Raw genomic sequence first — 23,850 nt, 5'->3', positions numbered from 1 at the left:
TCTGATCATCATTTATCACCTCTCTGCTTATTCCTCATCCAACTTCAAAACAGCCTGGCAGGTGTCATTTGTGATGGAAGAGAAGAAAGTCCACAGGGAAAGAATTACCTGGTATCATTTAGACACTTAGCAAGTCACACATCCTCATCTGTGTTTTCATGAGAACTAACTGGATCTCTCGTTTTCTTCATTCAAGTTGAGTGACATACTGAAATTTGGCTTGGATAAACTGCTTTCCTCTGAGGGGAGCACCCTGGAGGAGGGAGACCTGGAGTCCATCCTGGGAGAGACAGAGAATAGCCAGTGGGCCTCTGATGACCTGCCTGCAGCTGGAGGAGGGATCAGAGAGCAGGAGGAAGGAAGTGAGTTGGGGTTAGGTGAGCCAGTGACTCCATCACCTCAAGGTAGGGTGTGAGTGAGATGCGTCCCCACAGGAAGTCCTGTGTCCTGCTCTGGGACCTTTCTTTCCTACCCAGCCCTGTAGTCATCTGATGACATTCTTAAGGCTTCCTGGTCCAAGAACTGCCAGAATAATCCTTGTTCCCTTGAAGCTGGACTTTGAATCCAAGTGATGATATTAATGTTTATGGTCCTGTCAGTCTCAAGGATTAAATTTGAACCTTTTCTCCCTTGACGCAGACATCTTCTCTGGAGTTTATTTGGTAAACCTCCTATCTTTATGATGGTGCTTTGCACAGTGATTCCTCTTCTCAATAGTAGAATGTTTTTTAAATTGCAACTGATATTTATGGACATTTATTGTGTTCATCAACAGTACTACTATGTCATGTGCTTTAGGTCGTTTAAGACCCATGAGGTGGGGGGCTGGGGTGGTGGCTCAGCGGTAGAGCAGTCACCTCGCACGTGCAAGGGCCTGGGTTCAATCCTCAGCACCACATAAAAACAAAAGTAAAAATAAAGGCATTGTGTCCAACTTCAACTAAAAATATACATATTAAAAAAAAATACCCATGAGGTGTAGGAGATCATTTTGTCTTCCTTTTTTTTTTCTCAAATTTGGTGTCTCCCCCTTCTCTCTCTCTCTCTCTCTCTCTCTCTCTCTCTCTCTCTATATATATATATATATATATATATATATATATATATATATATATATATATTTAGTTGTAGATAGACAGCATGCCCTTATTTTATTTTTTTAATGTGGTGGCTAAGGATCGAGCCCAGTGCCTCACACATGCTGAGTAAGCACTCTGCCACTGAACTACAACCCTAGCCCCAATATTTATCTTTTTGTCCATTTTCTGTTCTGAAATATTTGAATTTCAGACTTGAAAGGGTTTTTTTTTCCTCATGATTATTTTTAAAATGACTGTTCTCCTGTATCAGTAAGAGGGAGTCAATATGGGCTGGTGTGAGAGGGTTTTACTGACCTTTTTTAAAAATTTTTATTCATATATGACAGCAGAAAGCATTATAATTCTTATACATATAGAGCACAATTTTTCATATCTCTGATTGTATACACAGTATATTCACACCCAGTTCTTGTATTCATACCTGTACTTTGGATAATAATTATCACATTCCACCGTCATTAATAACCTCATGCCTCCTCCCTTCCCCTCCAACCCCTCTGCCCTATCTAGAGCTTGTTGTTTCTCTCATCTCCCATTCTCTATCCCACTATGAATCAGCCTCCTTATATCAAAGAAAACATTCAGCATTTGGTTTTTTGGGATTGGCTAACTTAGTATTATCTTTTCTAACTCCATCCATTTACCTGCAAATGCCATGATTTTATTTTCTTCTATTGCTGAGTAATATTCCATTGTATGTGTGTGTGTGTGTGTGTGTGTATGTGTGTGTATACACACATACACACACACACACACACACACACACCCCACAGTTTTTAATCCATTCATCTATTGAAGGGCATCTAGGTTGGTCCCACAGTTTAGCTATTGTGAATTGTGCTGCTGTAAACATTGATGCATCTGTGTCCTGTAGTATACTGTTTTTAAGTCCTTTGGATATAGATTGAGGAGATGGATAGCTGGGTCAGATGGTGGTTCCATTCTCAATTTTCCAAGTAATCTCCGTACTGCTTTTCGTATTGGCTGCACCAATTTGCAGTCCTATCAGCAGTGTATGAGTGTGCCTTTTTCTCCCACATTCTAGCCAACACTTATTGTGGTTTGTATCCATAATAGCTGCCATTCTGACGAGTGAGATGAAATCTTAGAGTGGTTTTGATTTGCATTTCTCTAATAGCTAGTAATGATGAACATTTTTTCATGTATTTGTTGACTGATTGTATATTATCTTCTGAGAAGTGTCTGTTCAGGTCCTTGGCCCATTTATTGATTGGGTTATTTGATTTTTTTTTTGGTGTTTAGCTTTTGAGGTTCTTTATATACCCTAGAGATTAGTGCTATATATGATGTGTGAGGGGTAAAGATTTGCTCCCAAGATGTAGGCTTTCTATTCACCTCACAGATTTGTTTCTTTTGCTGAGAAGAAAGAAACTTTTTAGTTTGAGTCCATCCCATTTATTGATTCTTGATTTTAATTCTGGCACCAAAAGAGTCTTATTAAGGAAGTTGGAGCCTAATCCCACATGATGGAGATTAGGGTCCACTTTTTCTTCTATTAAACACAGAGTCTCTGGTTTTATTCCCAGGTCCTTGATCCATTTTGAGTTGAGTTTTGTGCATGGTGAGAGATAGGGGTTTAATTTCATTTTGTTGCATATGGATTTCCAGTTCTCCCAGCACAATTTGTTGAAGATGCTATCTTTTCTCTAGTGCATGTTTTTGGTACCTTTGTCTAATATAAGATAATTGTAGTTTTGTGGGTTAGTCTCTGTATCCTCTGTTCTGTACCATTGGTCTACAAGTCTGTTTTGGTGCCAATACCATGCTGTTTTTGTTACTGTTGCTCTGTAGTATAGTTTAAGGTTTGATATAGTGATGCCCCCTGCTTCACTCTTCTTGCTAAGGATTGCTTTAGCTATTCTGGGTCTCTTATTTTTCCAGATGAATTTCATGATTGTTTTTCTATTTCTATGAGGAATGTCATTGGGATTTTGATTGGAATTGCATTAAATCTGTATAGCGCTTTTGGAAGTATGGTCATTTTGATAATATTAATTCTGCCTATCCAAGAGCAAGGTAGATCTTTCTATCTTCTAAGGTCTTTTTTTGATTTCTTTCTTTAAGGTTCTGTAATTTTCATTATATATATCTTTCACCCTTACTGAGCTTCTTAATTCAAGAGTTCCTTCTAGCCTGGCACAGTGGTGCACACCTGTAATCCCGGTGACTCCAGAAGCTGAGGATCATGAGTTCAAAGCCAGCCTCAGCAAAAGCGAGGCACTCAGTGAGAACCTGTCTCTATTAAATACAAAATAGGGCTGGGAATGTGGCTCAGTGGTTCATGCCCCTGAGTTCAATTTCCAGTACCTCCCTCCCCACCCCACCCCACCCCGCCACGAAAAAGAATTCTTTCTCTCATCAATACAGAGAAGCACAGTGGCTTCAGTAGGGTGCTTCCTTTACTGGTAGGGAAAGGGCTGGGTGAGGCTTTTGGTTTTGTCCTTCTGAATTTCCTCCCATTGCTTCTCTCTTTCTCCCTGCCATAGACTGTCGAAGGCTGTCTGCATTACCCCTTTCTCACCCGAGAGCAGAGCGTCCCTAGATGTCTGACTGCGTCTCCTTCCAGCCCTTCCTTTGAATTCCTAAGCAGCCACTGCTCTGAACTACCAATCTCAGTCATCCTGGGGTGACCTCATTCTGGAGGATGAACTTCATCTGTCTGGCACTGCTGGAGCCCCACTGTCCTGCTCCTGTGCAGTCTCTGTCTGCCTCCCCAGACCAGTGAGGGCTTCAGAGCTCAGCTGGTTTGGGATGTTCATTCTCTGTTTACCTTCAAGTGGAAGTTTATAGTAGTTCCCGACTCCTAATTTTGTGGTAGGCTTAGATTAGGGGTGGTTTGATTATCCTTGTTGACTGGTGTGGTTTTTATGGAATATATGGAGAATTCAAAATCTAGGCAATTGGCATTATTTTACAGAACACAGTTCTTGGACTTTTCTTGTGTTTTATCTTTAAAATTTGTTATGATAGTATCACATTTATATTCTTCAAGAACTCTTTCTTGTTCTCAGCTTGTTGTTTTAATCGTATCCTATTCCCATTTCAAGGATATAATATCCTCCCCGAGGACATTTATTATAGCTTTTTAAAATATATCTCAGGGAGGATATTTATTATATCTTTTCAGAAAGTGTTACCCTGCCCACTGTATTATCTCTTTTTCCTCTATTTGCTTTTCCTTCTTCCTCCTCTTTTTAAAAGTTTTGTTTTGGAGTCTCTCGTTCTTGTTAGCAGTTTATCTGAAACATCTGGTGTCCTCTGATCATCGTGCTGGTGAAATTCCCCAAAGCTGACAGGCAGCTCTGTTGTGAACAGGTGGGTGGCCTTTGGGCCTCATGCCAACAGCACTGGTTGGCAAGCCAGCTTTTGCACTGGGGGAGTCATATTTGAAGATTTCACTGGAAAACTCATTGTATCCTAAGACGAGTCCTATACCATTACAGTGAAATTGGTGGTTTAAATTGGAAAGACAGGGAGCTGAGGGCACGTGGTACTCTTGGTGTTTGGTGTGCAGATCCTCTCAGTTCCTCCATACTGTGGTGCCTGTGCTTGTGCATCTGAGTTTTTGGAGAACTGAAAGGGTTTCAGTTCCTGCAGTCAGCCCCAGCTAGATACCAGTGTTTTGGTTCCACAGCTCTTTTGAATTTGTTGTCCTCTTCTTATCCACTTTTTATCTTCCAAAGAATTCGTGCACTGTTTCATCTACCATTGCCTCACATATCTTTTTAGAAATCTGTGTATTGTCCTTTAGCTGTTTCGGGTGAGAGAAAAAATAGATGTGTGTGGTCATATTTTTAAGTTGTATTTGATTACCTTAGTACCAAGTTTCCACCCTTTTCTGTACTCATCTAGATTGACTTTATTTACTAGAACAAAATAAAATTGCAGTGTTTTCAGAACAAAATAAAATTGCAGTGTTTTCAGTCTACCTACAAAAAAAATTATATTTTTGCAGACAGTTTAACTGTTGGATTCTCTACTTGGATAAAAATTTGGAATGTTGTCTTCGATGACTGTCTTGATTCTCTTTGTGGTAGATGGTTCCTCTGGCAGGACCCAGATGAGGGTCTAGACCTGTGGGCTCCAGCTGCCTCTTTGAAACAGAGTGAGGACATAAAGCATGGTTAAAAATATCAAATGAATATGAAAGAGGAGTAGTTAGAGCAGCCCATTCACAATTAAGTATAAAGTAAGGTTGCTTTATCTTTAATGCCAAGTTTTTTTAAAAGCACAGTTATATGGTAAGGTGAGCATGCCCAGAAACCTGCCTTGGGAGCATGCGCAAAACCTAGCCCCGCCCAACTCCTCCTTTGAAGGTGGAAATGGAGTTGCCCGCCCCTTGAGCCGGTACTGGTTAATGGAAGTGAACCAGGAACTAACAATAGGCTGCTGCCTTCCCATTTGTTTGGCCAGCAGTTTACATCATTCTGTCTCATCCAGAAGGTGTAAGATTTCCATTGCAAATAGAGATTGTGGAGAGGGGTCAGCAGCTGGACTAGGGGAGTAAGATGTTACTTTTCCTGGTGGTCCTTTGGATTTTGCTTTGCTTTCCAACGACCTGTGCAAACAGAAGCATGGCTGATGGTTCTTAGGAGAAAAATACATGAATAGTCTTTTAATTGGTTCCTTGATCATTCTTTTCTCTTTTATTACAATTTTAGCTTTTAAGTGACTCAGCTGCCTTCTCTACTATTTGGTCATGAATTTCTTTTTTTTTCTTCTCAACAAGGATTGTTCTGTGGACCCAAGTGCTGTCAGCTTTTATAAGGAATGTTGATTGCTTTATATGAAATAGGATGGAAGGAGGTTGATTAAACCCTGTGAAATGAGAGACAGTTGGGGAATTCTGGGAAAGATGGCCATGGACAAAGATTAGTGGGATCACAATGTACTTCTACAATATTTGTGAGAGGGATGTGTGAGATAAGGATCAGATTTTTTTTTAATAGCATCAGGTATCAACCAGCACTAATGAGTGAAAGCTAAAGGGAGGCAGCTTGAAAGTCTTTGCAAGAAAGGATTTTGTTCATAACTATGACTTCACAAATAATGACTCTCCCAGGATTCTCTGAATTTCCCCTCTGAGAGTGGACCATTTGAGTAGAACCAGAGTATCAAAGAAGAAATTTTAAAGTCTAGTAAAAATTTATATGTGGATTTTTCAAAATGATACAAATAGTTGATTCTTTGCTATCTTTAAACAATATACAGTAATCACAAGAAAATTTCCTTCTGTTCTTTGTGTCATTAGTTTTTAGCCTCACTCAAACCTAAGTGATGATGTGGAAGAAGAGAGCACACAAGATAACATGGCTATTAGCTTCCAGTTTAGAGGCTTGTCCTGGCGAACATTTCTTCTCTTTTCATGAGGTATAAAAATATAACCAAAACCCATCAGGACAGATTTTATATGGCTAAAAATTCATGCTTTCATGAAAATAGGAAAGAGTATTTCTGATTTTTCTTAAAGTTCTCAAATACATCTAAATAGTAGATAGAAAAAACAGTGGAATGAGATTACCATCATTACCCTAAGTACACATATAAAGACACAACTAGGGGCTGGGGATGTGGCTCAAGCAGTAGCGCGCTTGCCTGGCATGCATACAGCCCGGGTTCGATGCTCAGCAACACATACAAAAAAAGATGTTTTGTCTGCCGAGAACTAAAAAATAAATATTTAAAAATCTCTCTCTCCCCTCCCTCCCTCCCTCTCTCTCTCTCTCTCTCTCTCTCTCTCTCTCTCTCTCTCTCTCTCTCTCTTAAAAAAAGACACAACTGATGTGACTATGTATACAACCAGAGATATGAAAAATTGTGTACCATATGTGTAATATGAATTATAATGTGTTCTGCTGTCATATATAACAAATTAGAATTAAAAATAAATAATTTTTTAAAAAAGATTTTAAAAAGTGGGAAAATCAGAAACTAATATTGTTCCATGCTGTACATATCACTTCCCTTTCTCAAGTACAATCTGGCACAAAATGTGTTGAGAAGAGATTCCCCTCCAAAAATAAAAAATCCACTGGGGCTGGGGATATAGCTTAGTTGGAAGAGTACTTGCCTCACATGCACAAGGCTCTGGGTTCAATCCCCAGCACCACCAAAAAAACCCCAAAATCTGATATTACATCCAATGGCACGAACAAGATTTAAAAAGCCACATAACCATAATGAGAGCATAAAGCACACAAAAGGCTTTCTAGATTCCAATCTAGGAAAAAAAAAACATATCCCAAGGAAGGAGAACAATGTTCTTGCAATTACTTTTCTCTAAGGAGTGTCTTAGTATGGTGATGAATGACCTTTTTTAACCCCCAGCACTGAGGATTGAACTGAGGAGTGCTCTACCACTTAGCTACATCTGCAGTCATTAATGTTTGTTTTGTTTTTATTTTTCTTGAGACAGAGTCTCACCAAGTTGCCCAGGCTCTCCTCAAACTTACCATTCTCCTACTTGTCAACCTCCTGAGTAGCTAGGATTATAGGCATGCACTATTGTACTGGCTACAAATTATATGTTTTTAAATCAGGAAATTGTCATTTAGAGAATATTATTCCCATAAGTTCTTTCTATATAAATTATTATAGAGCAAGCTTCACACAACCAATTGAAGAGACATTATCGTTAATAGATTATCCTATATTGTAGTTAATTGTATGGAAAAGGAACAATGTAGCAAAAATGAAATCATAAAAACAAAGACATTTCACATAGTAATGTAGATTAAAATGTCATCCAACTATAAATTCCCCCAAAATGCATGGACCAAGATCCTACCCAAGATTGAGACTTGAGGAAGGACTGACTGTATCCTTTAAAGGCACAAACTCATTTTTTCTTCTCTGTGGTACCCTGTGCCACACTGTAAAGAATCTCAGGCTATCTTACTGGAGGGAGAGTCCATTTGAAGAAAGCCCCTGACATATGAAAGACCTCATGGAAAGGGAGACTATATAAAGCCAACAATCAGCACCTTAGTTCCGGACATACAAAGCCATCTCAGACCTTGTAGTCTAAATCAGGCGTGTGCTGTATGGGTGAGCCTAGGTGACACTGGAGCAGAACCTTGGTTAAAGTCTTGACTTACAAAATTATGAGAAATAAAATGGTTGTTTGTTTGGTAGTGGGGATTGAACTCAGAAGCTCTCGACCACTGAGCCACATCCCTAGCCCTATTTTGTATTTTATTTAGAGACAGGGTGTCACTGAGTTGCTTAGTGCCTCGCCATTACTGAGGCTGTCTTTGAACTCTCGATCCTCCTACCTCAGCCTCCTGAGCCACTGGAATTACAGGTGTGCACCACCACTCCCGGCAAATGGTTATTTTTTAAAGCCACTAAATTTTGGAATTTTTAAAAATATAACAATAGATAACTAAAACACTGTTTATTGATGATTTGTAGGGCTTTTATTTAATGACCAGTTTTATTAAAGAATACCTTATTTATTTCTACTGTGATCAGCAAACAAACTGAAATTCAATATTTAAAATTTTTTGCCAAGAATATAACCTATCTTGCAAGTTTCCATGAGGACTAGAAAAGAATATATATTCTGGAGTTGTTGGGCATTGTCAGTCAATGTCAATAAGATTAAGGTGGTTGATAGTTTTGTTCAGACTCTTGTGTATCACTAGTGATTTTTTTTATAGTGTTACTATCAGTTGTTAAAAGGGTGTTAAAAATTCAAAGTATAGATTTGTCTCTTCAGTATTGTCAGCTTTCATATATTTGGGGCATATAAATGTTTGGTTGTATGGTGTCATGTTTCTGTGTTCTTAAAAACACATTATGGTATTATGAAATGTCTTTCTTATCTCTTATAAAACTCTTTATCTTGAATTAAATTCATCTGATGTTAGTATAGCCTCTGCATTCTTCTTGGCTTACTATTCATGATGTATTTTTATCTATTTCTTGTTTTCGTTCTATTCATATTTTTATTTAATGTAATTAAATAAAATTACATTAAATAAAAATTAATTTTTATTTAATTTATCCATTAGCGTTTAGCTTTATTGCTTTACATTATTGTTTTAGCAATGTTTCCAGGAATTATGAAATGCATTCTTTAATTTATCACAGTTTTCATAATTTAAATTGTGATACTTTCTCACATCTCCCCAAGTCCTTTGTGCTTTGTCGTCATACATATTACAGCTGTATACCCTATGTTTTTTACCTTAGTCATGTTTCCAAGAAATTAAAAGAATAAATATGTATACATATTGCCTTTTATATTTACCTGCATTTTAGTATTTCTAGTACTTTTCATTTCTGTTTATGGTGCATTGTCTTTAAAAATATCTACCCCAAATTCTCCACATTCCTGTATCATGTTGCTTCTCTCATTATGAAGTAATATCTATTTTCCCACCCGCTGAGTCTGGGCTGGTCTTTTGTCTTGTTTTAATGAACAAAATATATTTTTGGTGAAAGTGATGCCATGCCAATCCTAGACCTAACACCTTGGGAAGGTGTATACCTTCTACTTTTATCCTCTAGAAATCTAATCAACAAATAAAAAATTTTAGAATGACTGAATGACTAAAAGCATTTGAGGAGATAAGCCTGACCCAACCAGTTGAGCTAGCAGACATGTAAACAAAGCTATTTTGTCAGTTCTACCTTTGGTTAAACAATCCCTGCTAAAGGAAACCACATAAGCACTAATAAATACCTAGAGCAAAGGACCCATCAGGTTATGTAAAGTCAAATCATAGAATAAGGAGAAATAACAAAGAATTTTTATTTTAAACCATTAAATTTATTACACAGTGAACTAAAACACACAGTGCATCTGTTTCTACCTGATGGATCATCTCCTTTTATCCTGAAGAGGTTCTTTTAGCATTGTTAATAGTAGAGATCTATTGGTATTGAATTTTCTTACTTTTTGTTTATTTGAAAATGTCTATTCTGCTTTCAGTTTTGAAGAGTACTTATCCTAGATTAGCAGTTTTTGTCTTCTAGCACCTTAAACCTTTCCGTTAACTTTAATCTCTCATTTCTGATAAGAAGTCAGCTATCATTTTAGTCATTTTTACCTATGCGTAACACACCACTTTTTTCTAATTGCCTTCAAGACCTTTTTCCTCCTAATTGATTATTTACAGTTGACTCTGATGCATCTAGATGTGATTTGCTTTGTAACTAACTTTAGTATTCACTGAGTTTCCTAAATCTGTTAACATCTTTTTTGTTAATTTGAGATAATTTTAGCCATCATTGTCTTAAATATTTTTCTGTACAATTTATGCCTCTATTCTTCTAGAAATCTAATTATATGTATATTAGGTCACTTTGTAATGATAGTAACCAAGTCTCTATTTTTTTCTTTCTGATTTTTAGACCAGATAATTTTTATTGGTCTATCTCCAAGTTAACTTTTTGATGTTTTTGCACTATATAATCTGATGATAGATTTGTTTCATGAATTTTTCATTTCAAATACTATACTTTTTATTTCTTTTAAAAGAAATTTTTCATTTATATGTTGACACCCATATCTACTTATTCATTATGATTAAGCTTTTCTTTAATTCCTTGAAATTAGTTATAAAAACTTTTAAAATTTTTTTTCTGCTAATCCTAACATCTGGGTCAGCTCACGGAACTTTTTTTATATGTGACATTTTCTCTTGTGGTTCTCATTTTTCTATCTTCTTTGCATTCTGGCAAAATTTAATGATATTCTATATGCCTATAATCCCATCGACTCAGGAGGCTAAGGCAGGAGGATCAAGAGTTCAAAGCTAATAAATTATGCATGGCACACATTGTTTAATTTTGCATGTAACTTCTTTTTAGTGCGTCAATGAGGTTTTAGTGATGTTGTCACCCAACACTTGGCCTTTGTTGTTCAGAGAATGCCTTCATGATTTTAATACTGGTTTTCCTATTCAGACTGTGGATTGGGTTTGAATATACTGTTATCAACCACCTGGTCTTTTAATTACTCATCCCAGTAAACTTATAGTTTGTGAAGCATTTGTTTCTCAGATTCATGACACTGTTAGAACCTGAAGTAGTAGCTGTTGGGTAACTGTGAATTCTTTTTTTTTTTTACTTGAAATAGATTGTCTGAAATAGGCATGTTCTCCTCTGTGTTTATCCAAACCTCCCTGTCATGTGTACTACAAGTTACAATTTGGAAGTTACTGTATTAAAATTCTGTCTGTTCATGGTTCTAGAAGAGTGATGTTCTCTCCCAAACACTGGTTACTACAGCAGCATTTTTAATGTTGTAAAATAAGAATAAAGGCTCTGAAGGCCAAAGATTTTAAAAAGTCATTTTACAAATGTTACGTTAAATTAAAACTGAGCTTTGCTGTAATACTGTTTTCTCTTCAAAATGTGATGGTACAGGAAAGGTGTTATATGCAGGGGTGGTATTGCAGGGGAGCATTTTAAATTGCAGAAGTAAAAAAGTTATAATATTTATAATTTTGATGAGTTTATTTTTATAGGGAAGATTTTTCTCCCCTGAAATTTTTTCTGGAATAGCAAAATGTTTCCATTATTAAAAATTGAAATTGTTAAAAAAAAAAAAGAGTTCAACGCTAGCCTCAGCAATTAAGGGATGCACTTAGCAACTCAATGAGACCCTGTATCTAAATAAAATGCAAAAAAAGGGCTGAGGTTGTGGCTCAATGGTTAAGCACCCCTGGGTTCAATCCCTGGTACCAAAAAAAAAAAAGTTTAATTATATTCTGGTCATTTATAGATGATACATCATAGGAAGTCTGGATTATATTGTCTTCCTATAAAGGATATTCTGTTTTATGTGTCATGCAGGCTAATTACTGGTGAATTGTTTTGATCATATTAGATTTGGTATTATTATTATTATTATTATAATAATATATCAGGTACTCTTAATTAAGTACCTGATATATTAGTGAAGCTGCTGCAACTTGACTCTGCTGGAAACCATTTCTTCCAACATTGCCATTTAGCATCATCTTCAGTCTCCTTTATAGCAGTCAAACTCTGCTAAGCCTTACAGAGTCTCATCTGGTACATTCATATCAAAAATGAATTTCCTCCAGGCTTTTAGTATTCTCTCTCTAACATACACATAATTACATTGCACCCACCATAAATAGCTCAGACATTCTTGTCCACAAAATTCCAACCACTATGATAATCTTGCACTTTGATAATTTTCTCCTTAACTCAGTATGACCACCATCTTACTTGAGCTTCATCTCCCTAATTGTGTTTTGTGCACCAGGCCTACAGTCATGTCTGAAATTAATACCTGAAAATGTTTAGTTTTTCTAGTTTTATACTCTTTTGTGTCAGGAAAACAAATCAAGTACATTAGATCTATTACAGTTTCAAGTAAAAATACTAACTTACTTTTATCTTTGCCCATCAATAGTGGTAGAGACACTTAGGTCAACTTACATAGAAACTACAACATCTTATATACTCAACAACAATTTCATTGTCCATGGAACGAAAAAATTAATTGAAAGAGTAAACCCCAAAATGGATATCTGAAAAATAAACTGGTCAAAATTAGTAAGGCAATCAGACTTAAATAATCATATATTTTACCAATAGCACTAACTTAAAAGTATGAGTCTACAATAACTAGAAAAATACATGTTAATGGCTAGAGGCATAAAAGTTTCTATTATGATAGGCAGTCTCTTATGATGCTTTAATATTATATGATAGTTGTGAAATGATTACAAACTAATAATGAACATAATCTATTTGCAGATTAAAATGTTCTTCCCTGTATTATCTACAAAGTTTAGATAAACCTCAAAATGCCCTGGAAAAGAAATTTCTTAAGTCTCATCAAAATGAACTGCCAGGTTTTTTCCTACATTTGACATGACACAGTGCCAAGATTTCTAGTCCTGAATACACACTTTCTATAGGGAAGAGACTTTTATCTTGGCAATTAATAGATCATTTATCTCATTTCATACAGCCAATTTTAGTCGTAAGAAAAGAAATGTTTATATATTTATTCTGCTGACTTTAATCTATAATCTAATCAGGGATCAACAAACTTTTCCTGAAAAGAGACTGATAATAAATATATTAGACTTTGTAGGCAAGTCTTCATTGCCACTCAAGTGCCAGTGTAGCACAAAACAGCCTAGACTGTGGGTAAATAATATAAGTTTCTGTGTTCTAATAAAACTTTGTTTACAAAAGCAAGTGTTATTGTTGGACATCGTGGTGTGCTCCAACAGTCACAACTACTCAGAAAGCTGAGGCAGGAAGATTACTTGAGCCTAGGAGTTTAGGCCAGCCTGGAAAATAAGAGAGAGGGGGGGAGGGGGAGAAGAGACAGGAGAGAGAGGGAGGGAGAGAGGGAGAGAGAGGGGAAAGAATGAAAGAAGGAAGGAAGGAAGGAAGGAAGGGAGGGAGGGAGGGAAAAAAGGAATAAAGATAACAATTAAAAAAAAAAACAGTGTCAGGCTCATCACTTTTCCAGAGTATTAATGTTTATGCTCACAATAGATGTTTGGCTAGGCTGTATACATACATACATACATGCATACATGAAAGCAATTCTGTTCTTTTGTTTGCTTTCTTTTATTTTTTCCATTTTTTTGTTGATACATTATAGTTGTAAATCATGGCAGTATTTGTCGTTACATATTTCCACATGCACAATATAACACTCCAGTTTGGCCTATATCATTCCCCAGTATTTTCCCTTCACTCCTCCATCTCCTGGTCCCTTTCCTACACTCTACTGATCTCCTTTTGATTTTCACTTTCTTTTCCTTTTTCCTCTCTTGCTTCCACATTCGAGAGAAAACATATGCTCCCTTGATCTTATGAGTTTAGCTTATTTTGTGTAACAGAATGTTCTCAAGTTTCATCCGTTTTCCAGCAAATGACATAATTCATCTTTATGGCTGAATAAAGCTCCATTGTGTGTATATGCCACATTTTCTTTATTTATTCATCCTTGATAAGCACCTAGTTTGGTTCCATAGTTTGGCAGCTGTGAATTGTGCTGCTATAAACATGGGTATGCATGTACTACTCTAGTATTATGACTTTAATTCTTTAGGATAAACATTGAGTAGTTGTATAGCTGGGTTATATGGTGGTTTCCTGCCTAGTCTTTTGAGGAACCTCCATACTGATTTCAATAGTGGTTATATTCATTTACAATCCTATCAACAGAGAAAAAAGTGTCCCTTCTTCTCCACATTCTCTCTAGCATTTATTATTGTTCATATTCTTTTTTTTTAAGTAGTTGGACACAATACCTTTATTTTTATTTATTTATTTTTAATGTGGTGCTGAGGATCGAACCCAGGGCCTCGCACGTGCTAGACAAACAATCTGCTGTTTTTTGTTTTGTTTTGTTTTGTTTTTTTTTAAGGGCGGGGGGAGAGAGAGAGAGAGAATTTTAACATTTTTTTTATTTCTTAGTTTTCGGCAGACACAACATCTTTGTTTGTATGTGGTGCTGAGGATCGAACCTGGGCTACGCGCATGCCAGACAGGTTCGCTACCACCTGAGCCACATCCCCAGCCCCAGCAATCTGCTGTTGAGCCACAACCCCAGCCCCATATCGTTCATATTCTTGGTGGCTGCTATTCTGACTAGAGTGAGATGAAAGCTCACTGTAGTTTTGATTTGCATTTCCCTAATTGCTAATGATGTTGAACATTTTCATAGATTTGTTGTCCATTTTTATTTCTTCTTTTGAGAAGAATCTGTTTAAGTCATTTGCCCAATTAAGCTAGGTTATTTGAGGTTTTGGTATTAAGTTTTTTAAAGTTTCTTATATAGTCTGGATATTAATCCTGTGTCAAAGAGTAGTTAGCAGGGCTGGGGATGTGGCTCAAGCGGTAGCACGCTCGCCTGGCATGTATGCAGTGCAGGTTCAACCCTCAGCACCACATACAAAGATGTTGTGTCCACCGAAAACTAAAAAATAAATATTAAAAAATTGTCTCTCTCTTTTTTTAAAAAAAAAGAATAGTTAGCAAATATATTTTCTCCCATTCCGTAGGTTCTTTCTTCATGTTACTAATTGTTTCCTTTGCTGTGCAGAAGCTTTTTAATTTGATGCCATTCTGTTTATTAACTTTTGTCATTATTTTCTGAGCTTTAGGAGTTCTAATAAGAAAGTCATTGCCTGTATCTATATGCTGGAGTCTCAAACCTATATTTTCTTCCAAGGATTTGCATAGTTTCTGGTCTAATTCCCGGGCTTTTGATCTCTTTCAAGTTTGTACAGGGTCTAGTCTTATTTGTCTACATATAGATAACCAATTTTCCTGGCACCATTTGTTTAAAGCCTGTCTTTTCTCCCAATATATTTTTGGCATCTTTGTCAAGAATCAGATGACTGTTAACTGTGTTGGATCTTTTTCTGTGTCTTCTCTTCTTTCCCATTGGTCTATGTATCTGGTTTTATGACAGAGCCATGCAGTGGTTATTTCAATAGCTTTGTAGTACAATTTGAAGTCAGGTATTGTGATGATGCCTCCAGCTTGCTTATTGACTTAGAATTGTTTTGGCTATTCTGAATATTTTATTCTTCCAAATGGATTTCAGGACTGTTTTTTTCTAGGTCTGCAAAAATGACATTTATTATTATTATTATTATTTTAAATTTATATATGACAACAGAATGCATTACAATTTATATTACATATATAGAGCACAATTTTTCATATTTCTCTTTGTATACAAAGTATATTCACACCAATTCGTGGGCATTTTGATGGGAATTGCATCAAATCTGTATGTTGCTCATAAAACCAATTTCAAACATATACAATCATATTAGTAGTGATTTTAGTGTCCAAAAAGAGATCTACTAAACAATAATTACTGGGCTGGTTTGGTGACTTGTAGTCCTAACTACTCAGAAGGCCAAGCCAGGAGGATTGCTTGAGTCCAGGAGTTGGAGATCAGGTTACGCAAAATAGCAAGACCCCCGTCTTAAAAATAATAATAATTACTGATATCAAAACACATCTCAATCATTATGATAGTCACTAACTCTTCATTGTTTTCCTTGAAACTCTAATATACAATTAGTGAATGTCAATTTAGGACTAATTGTGCTGTGTTATAGAGGAGAAAGCTGATTATAATAGTAAATGAAATCAGCTATCATGAACTGATTTGTGTTTATTTAATTACAATTATCATGCTGATGACTCTACATATTAAGTCTCCACCTATAGTCCCCTAGGTGCTAATTTTAAAGATATGAGTTTTCATTAAAAATAAGAAAAGAAACCCCTCTATGCATTTCAATAATTCAAATTGTATCATAATTTGACTATTAACACAAGGGAAAATCAATGCAACTAATTCAGATTTAAATTCAAGATTACACAGTGCAAAAGAGGGAATAGTCTTGGAAAGGGAAGTAGAAAAATGTAAGATCCCTCTTAGAGGTCAGAAAAAATAAATTAAAAAATGTGATTTTTTTTAAAGGTAGTGTTAACTTGAAGTGGAAAACAAAAAGCAAAAAACCTTTGAAGCAAAGTCAGTTGTGTTTACAAGGACCTTTGAGTTTCTTTGATGTTTTAGTGATTCTGGTTTTTAAAATGTTGATTTGTGGGGGATGGGCACAGGGGATTGAATCTAGGTGCTTAACCATTGATCCACATCACCAGCCCTTTTTTTACATTTTTTTTAATTTTGACATAGGAAATCCATAAATTACTTAAGGCCTTGCTAAATTGCTGAGGGTGACTTTGAACTCAATATCCTCCTGCCTCAGCCTCCAGAGCCACTGGGATTACAGTGTGCATCATGAAGCCAGGCCTTAAATGTTGATTTTATAATCCTTTCTTTTTAGCTGATAAGAGAAATTACAAAATACAGAATACTTGCAAACTACAAAATATAGGATACTTACAACTAAAGGTGCTTTGTTAAATGATCAGAGTTTAACTAACTCTGCAAGTGACTCTCAAGCAGTGACTCTCAAACTGGGAGAGTAATACTAGTCTTATCAAGAGAAGTTTAGAAATGCCTGGGGGCATTTTGTTGTTGTTTCACCATCACTGAGGAAACTACTAACATTTTTTGGCCAGGCCCATAGATAGTATATAACCTTCAGCTAGTAGGAATAGTCCAAACCAAAGTACCAATAGAGTTCTATCAAGAAACCCTGGTGCAAAGAAGTAATCTACCAAGGAAAACACAGTTGCAGTTAAGTAAGAGAACAGAGCAGGTGCCGGGTGCAGTGCTGCATGCCTGTAATCCCAGTGGCTCTGGAGGCTGAGGCAGGAGGATCATGAGTTCAAAGCCAGCTTCAGCAAAAGTAAGGCCCTAAACAATTCAGTGAGACCTTATCTCTAAATAAAATACAAAATAGGGCTGGAGATGTGACTCAGTGGTCTAGAGCCCTTGAGTTCAATCCCTGTTACCAAAGAAAAATAGACCACCCAGGTGACTTGTTTGTACCAGTAGGTCTACCTAAAACGAAAAGGGATTTTATGCAGTCAAATTTTTTTATTATCCATTTAAATATAATTCTTTATTTCTTTATGTTTGTCAAGAAGTAAGTATATTTAAGATAACAATGAAAAATAATAAAAGAATGACAAGTGTAGAAACCTAATGATGACTTACACTTTTTGATTATAGACTTGAGATTCATCAAAAATGACAATGCAATCCCTAGCTATTGCAACAGAAATCTTAACCTCTGAGTGAAAAAAAAAGAGGGATGTTGAGATACCTTCAATCATCTTTTCTCACTTCTGCGTAAGTACCAAGAGAGGTTGGCCAAAAATATTTTAAAACCTAAAACATACTATTAAACTTGGCTTTTCTTTAAAATAAGTGCAAGTATATGATATGGCCTAGTGTTAATTTACAATCCCTACTTTCTTATGCTGCGACTGTCTTTAAATGTGCCCAGTTTGAACTGAGATGTGCCATAAGTCAGATATCAAAGACTTATTATGAAGAATGTAAAATAACAGTTATATTTTTATTTTGATTACAAATTAAAAGGATGACATTTTGAATATATTGAACTATGTAAAATGTGTTATTAAATGAAGCTCATCTGTCTTATTTTTAAAAATATGACTTCTAGAAAATTTAATTTACATGTAGAGTTAATATTATATTTCTATTGGTGGTTCTAAGGGATCAGTGAGAAATAAGAGAAAGATCATGTTCAGATTCCCTATTTCATCATTTGGGTTTGATGTCATTCACTGATCTTCTTATGTATTCCAAACCATTTCAAATTTCATGTGGATTTGGGTAAGACTGAGATTTCATACGAATCACAGAGAACTTACTTTCCCATATATGTTTGTTCAGTGTCCCCCACTGAGTATAGTTTTCATAATAGTGTAGTATATTTATAATAATATTGGAACCATGAGTTTATCCAACAAATCATTTGTTAACTCTCTCATACATTCTAGGCATTTCCCTAGTCACTGATGTAACAGTAGTGAACAAAACAACTAATTTCCTGCTCTTGTTGGAAATTGTGTTTGAGGTTGGGTCAGAGCAGTCAACGTAAGGCAAGTGGTAAGAGAAGTCTAAAGTGGTAAGGCAAGTCTGAAGAGAAAGAAAGGCAGGGTAATGGGCTTGATAGTCATGGAAAGAGGCTCTATTTTGTGTAGGATGGCCAGGAAAAGCCTTTATCACATGAAATTCCACTGTTACAGAGACATGATAAAGTAAGGGGGTAGTTAGCTAGTTAGATGATTTGGGAAGTTAAGGTTGAGGCAAAGTTGCAAGTGTAAATGCTCTGAAGCAGGGGTGGGATTGGTGTATTTAAATGGAACTAACAGACAAGAGAAGAATGTTAGGAAATGGGGAGAAAAGGATGAGGGGAGTCACATTGAATAAGAACAGTCCATAATAAGGCAGGCCAATCCATAATAAATTCATGGCTTTTTTTCCTTTTTTTTTCCTGATACCAGAGATTGAACCCCCAGGGGCACTTAAACACTGAGCAACACCCACAGTCCTTTTTAAAATATTTTATTTAGAGATAGGGTCTCACTGAGTTGCTTAGGGACTCACTACATTTCTGAGGCTGGCTTTGAACTCAGGATCCTCCTGACAGCCTCCTGAGCTGCTGGGATTACAGATGAGTACGACCAGGCCTGGCTAAAGTCATTGCCTTTCATTTGGAAATGGGAAGCTATTGGAAGATTTTGAGCAGAGAGACACAATCAAATTTATATTTAAGAATATCACTCTAGTTGCCATCAGGACAATAGATATTGGGGAAAATGAGGGCAGAAGCAAGGACAGAAGAAGGCTATGGGAATCATTCAGGTGACTTATGATGTGGGTTTGGCCTTTATATTGGCTTAGCAGATGCAGAGGAGTGGTCAGATTCTAGGCATGTTTCAAATGCTTATTTGGAAAGAAGGAAGTCAGAAAAATAAATAAATAAAATGCTTTATAATTTATATCAAATTCTAGAAAATGCAAAACAATCTATGATGACAGGAGATGTTTGGAGACAGCCCAGAAAAGGAGAGGGGAGGGATTACAAAGAAGGATGAAATACTTTTTTGACTTTGGCGATAGTCTCATGGGTATATTCATGTCAAAACTTATCAAATCCTACACCTTAAATGTGCAATTTATTGTAGGTCAACTATATCTCAATAAAATTATAAAAATAAAGACATAATATTGTCTAATGGACTGGAGTTGGAATGTGAGAGAAAAGAGATCAAAGGTGGTTTGTAAGTTTTGGGCTTTGAGCATCTGGATAATGGGAATTAAATTGTCATTCTTATTTCTGAGATAGGGAAGACTGAAAGCAGATTTTGAGAGAAAAATGAGTTCAGTTTTCAACATGTTGTTAGAGATGCCTACTAGATACATTTTATAACATAATAAATACATGGTAGAAAAGAAATGAAGAATGACTCAGATAGACAGTTTCTCTGTATGATCCACTGGTTCTCCAGAAAGCGCAGAAGTACACTGGACCAACGGGGACCTCTCATGGCCCCTGTAGACAAATGTTTGTGCACACCTTTTTTTCCCATCGTTTTCTTTATTTAACATTATGAACATGGTGGACTACATTCTTTTCTCTAAGTTTTAAAGATTCAGTTAATTTGGAGAAACAACTGATGGGTTCATTGTTGGAGGTTGATGAATAACCTTAGCAGAGACTATAGTAACAAGCCCTTGGTCACAGACAAACGAGAATGGCTCCACCCAGGATGGGAGCATTGCAGACACTCTTCCTTGGGCTGGCTAGCTTGTGCCTTTCCCCCCTTAACTGTACATATCAGTAATTCAGCTATATTATGGTTTAAATCAGATTTTGCTCCTCTTCTCAGAAAGTACAATTGCTTGTTAGTTGATAGGTTGTGATGAAAAGGAGTCTACTCCTTGGGCTTGATACTTAGCTCCATTACTCACTGGATGTGTGACTGCCTCAATTTACTCTAAAATAAGGATTGGAATAGGACCTACTACTACTGTAAGGTACTATTGTTATGAAGATTAAATGAATTGATATGTATAAAACCTTCAGAATAACCCTCACTCACAGTACCATTCACCTTCCCCTTTCCTAATCAGAGGGATCTTGGGGTGGGGCTTCAAGGAACCTCTAGGAGTTTGAAGGGGAGGGAGCCTGGAACCATAGACTAGCTGTGACAAGTCAGGGGTGGGATTTGGTAGTTCAGAAAAGGAGGTACCAGACCAGGAATGGGGGATGGGAGTGATGGTGGAGTGGGCTAGTTCAGGATGAACCAGAAATGAGACGTTGAGGAAAGCCAGAAAGGACCAGTTGGTGGGGGGGGGGATGGGTGGGTGACTACTAGAATCATGTGGAGGGTCGCTTGTGAGGGCACAGAAGCAAAGGCAGGTGATTGGACGAGAAGGAGAGTCCTAGTTGCCAAGGCAGCGACTAGAGGAGAAGGTCTTCAGTTGAGAAGGTCTGGACTAGAGAAGGACGGAGCAGCTCCGTGCGTTATCCAGTCGAGTCTGTGGACCGACCCCCAGATATCCCTGCTGAAGTGTCACCCGGGAAAGGCTTAAGCCTTCCCTGGTGCCACCCCTCTGCGCTTGGCTACCCACACGCCCCCTGAGCCCTACCTCCTATGCGCCCACAGACGCCCGCCGCAGCCTACTTCACCGGCTCACCCAGGTGACCACAACATGGCTGTGGTGCAGGTGCTGGTCTTCTGGCTGTTCATGGTGCTCTTCTGGCTGTTCGTGCTGCGGCCGAACTGGCGAGTGCCGGGCCAACCGGACCCGAGCACCGGCCAGCGCTGGTCGAAACACAAACTCTGTGCAGACAACGAATGCAGCAGTGAATGCGCAGGCGGGCGGGCAGACCAGGGTCTCCACTGTGGCTCTTTGGGGCCGCATGGGGCTCCGATCTCCCGGTCCCCAGCCCCGAGGGCTGGGTGAGGGGGGTCGCAGGATGACGGGTGGGGAGCAGGAATGACAGAGCCTCGGGACCCTGCGTGTGTCCCCTCTGGCTCTGCTGGCGCCCCAGCCAGCCTGCTCGGGTTGTGGGGGGCTTCAACTCCCACTTGTTGCCAGCATTTTATTTTTCTCTACTGACTGAGGCGGGGGTTGGGAAACACGATTCCCCAGGGACAGCTCTTAGTTTATTCCCTTCCAGGATTCGCCTAGGATCTCAGTGGGTGATGGGGTTGTGCCCACGCTGTAGCAGAGCGCTTTTCTGCTCCCTCTACAGGGACCTGGGCCCCTGCAGTATCAGGGCAGATGCTCTCCAGGGCTCGGTGGCCCTAATTCCCGTGGCAGGTTGATGGTGGGGCTCCTTGGGAAAGGCTCACTGGCCCCTTTGTCCTTTTGCTGCACTGGGGATTGGGCTGGTTTTGCCTTTTAACAGGGACTAGAGTTTAGGCTTGGGAAGAGCACCGAGTCCAGGCACGCAATGTGTTCCGAGGTCTCGGCCCCAACTCTGCTTCAATCCTGTCATTTCTGTGCATAGAAGCCTCCCTTCATATTTGAGGTAGGGTAGCAGGTGGGCCAATAATCTTTTGCTTTTGAAAGAGGCCAAGGATCTGCACCAGCCACCTGGGAACTGCAGTCTCTTCTGTGCACAGGAAGCGGACAGAATTGCTTCCCAGTCCTGGATTGGAGGTGGGCAGTGGGGAGGATGTAGCCATTCAGATTCAGATGAAGAGGTTTGTTGCAATAACAATAATAAATACTCCAAGATTTTTATAAGCCAATTCAGTTTTAGACTAAGTCACTAGTGTTGTTGGAACCTCTTTCCTCTATATATTTACTGGCCCAGAATACTTCTTATGGACTCCCGCTTGGTTTCTAGTAACCTTGCAACTTGATGACCGTGTTGTCCATAAATTGTAAGCAGTACATATTTTAAAATATTCATGCTAAAAAGGCCAAGAAGTTTACCATTGAGCTCTTTATGTCTAAATTGGTGTTACCAAAACCAAATTTTGTAATTTGAATTGTTTGTTCCACTCCAATAAAGAAAAAAGATGTCTCCAATATATGTTAAGAAGTTCCTAGAGGTAACCCTAAGTTTGGAATAAAACACTCAGAGAAGAAAAGCAGCTGCCATGATATTTTCTTTCATTTTTGCTATTCTTTGCTATTCAGCGCTATCCTACGTGGGATACCTGGACAATCTCATCACTGATGCTTCGTCAGTACTAAGACATGGTGTTGGTTAGGTTCAGTGGGGTAACATAACTTGAGAAATGGCCTGTGTCCAAACAGATGTGACCAAAAACAACAGGTGGGTCTGTGTTGTGTTGTAGGAAGTAGTGAGGTGTGTATGTAAGGTGTCCTTGTGTGCCTTCCAAATAAGTGCTCCAAAAAAAAAAAGAACTAAATAGGTGCTCCATAGTATGCATTATGTTGTCACCTAATATATTACTGATTTATAAATCCTCTATGACCTAAGGGGGAACAAGAGAAACATTGCCATTTCCACTTGTGATGAGAATTCCCCACCTTAAAGTGTCTCTCACCTTCAACTTGGCCTCTTAATTACATATGAATTAGGATGCTGACAGTTCTGAAAATAGTCCTATTTTAGCTTCAAAAAAACAAGTTACCCTCTCCAAATCTGTGTTTGTTCCTCAGACATATATTTTTATAAAACAAACATTCTCGTGTATTTTACTGCTAATTGGCTTTTAGAAAAAGTGTTATTTCCATTTCTTTGTGCTTTTTACATACATCTATTGTCCATTTCATCTTAAATCAGAAACTGTCTATTTGGTCAACCAAAAGAAAAATGTTGCTTCTACCAGTTTCTAGATCAATTGTGATCCTAGTCCTGCATTTTAAGCATGAAGGTATTGCCTGACCTTTTCTCGTGGTTAAACTTGTTCCTTGTCAGATAGGATACCCACTTTTGATTTTGTTTATTAAAAAAAATACGAATGAGGATGTTTTGAAACAATCTTAATGTTGGATATAGTCAACAATATTTGCTCAGAGAAAATATATTTCCTGGTTATTTACCCAGATCCTAAACCCAGAGACAGCAACTCTGCTGCAAATGAAATTGACAGTGTTTACGGCTGCATGGTAGCACTTGCAGCCACTTAAAGGTAATGTCTTTTAGCAGTTAGTTCAAGTTAATTAACCCCTTGGGGGTTCCTGGATATTCTAACCTCTTCCCTATTACCTCTGCATGAAGCCATACTTAAGCCTGTCCATGTCTACACTTGGATTTACATATTTGCAAAATGAAGCTTTCTATGATTATGAAACAGAAAAAAATTGAGGAGGCCTGCA

At 37.7% G+C, this 23,850-nt stretch overlaps 1 protein-coding gene across 6 annotated transcripts in view; it reads left to right on the top strand.

Annotated features, from left to right (window-relative positions):
- LOC144374946 (transport and Golgi organization protein 1 homolog) overlaps window positions 1-23,850 on the top strand; it is a 100,652-nt gene that overhangs the window by 30,043 nt on the left and 46,759 nt on the right. The gene's annotated exons all lie outside the window — the stretch shown is intronic.

This window comes from Ictidomys tridecemlineatus, unplaced genomic scaffold (genome assembly GCF_052094955.1).
Source record: "Ictidomys tridecemlineatus isolate mIctTri1 unplaced genomic scaffold, mIctTri1.hap1 Scaffold_97, whole genome shotgun sequence".
Classification (NCBI taxonomy): domain Eukaryota; kingdom Metazoa; phylum Chordata; class Mammalia; order Rodentia; family Sciuridae; genus Ictidomys; species Ictidomys tridecemlineatus.
This window is presented reverse-complemented; position numbering and strand designations above follow the sequence as displayed.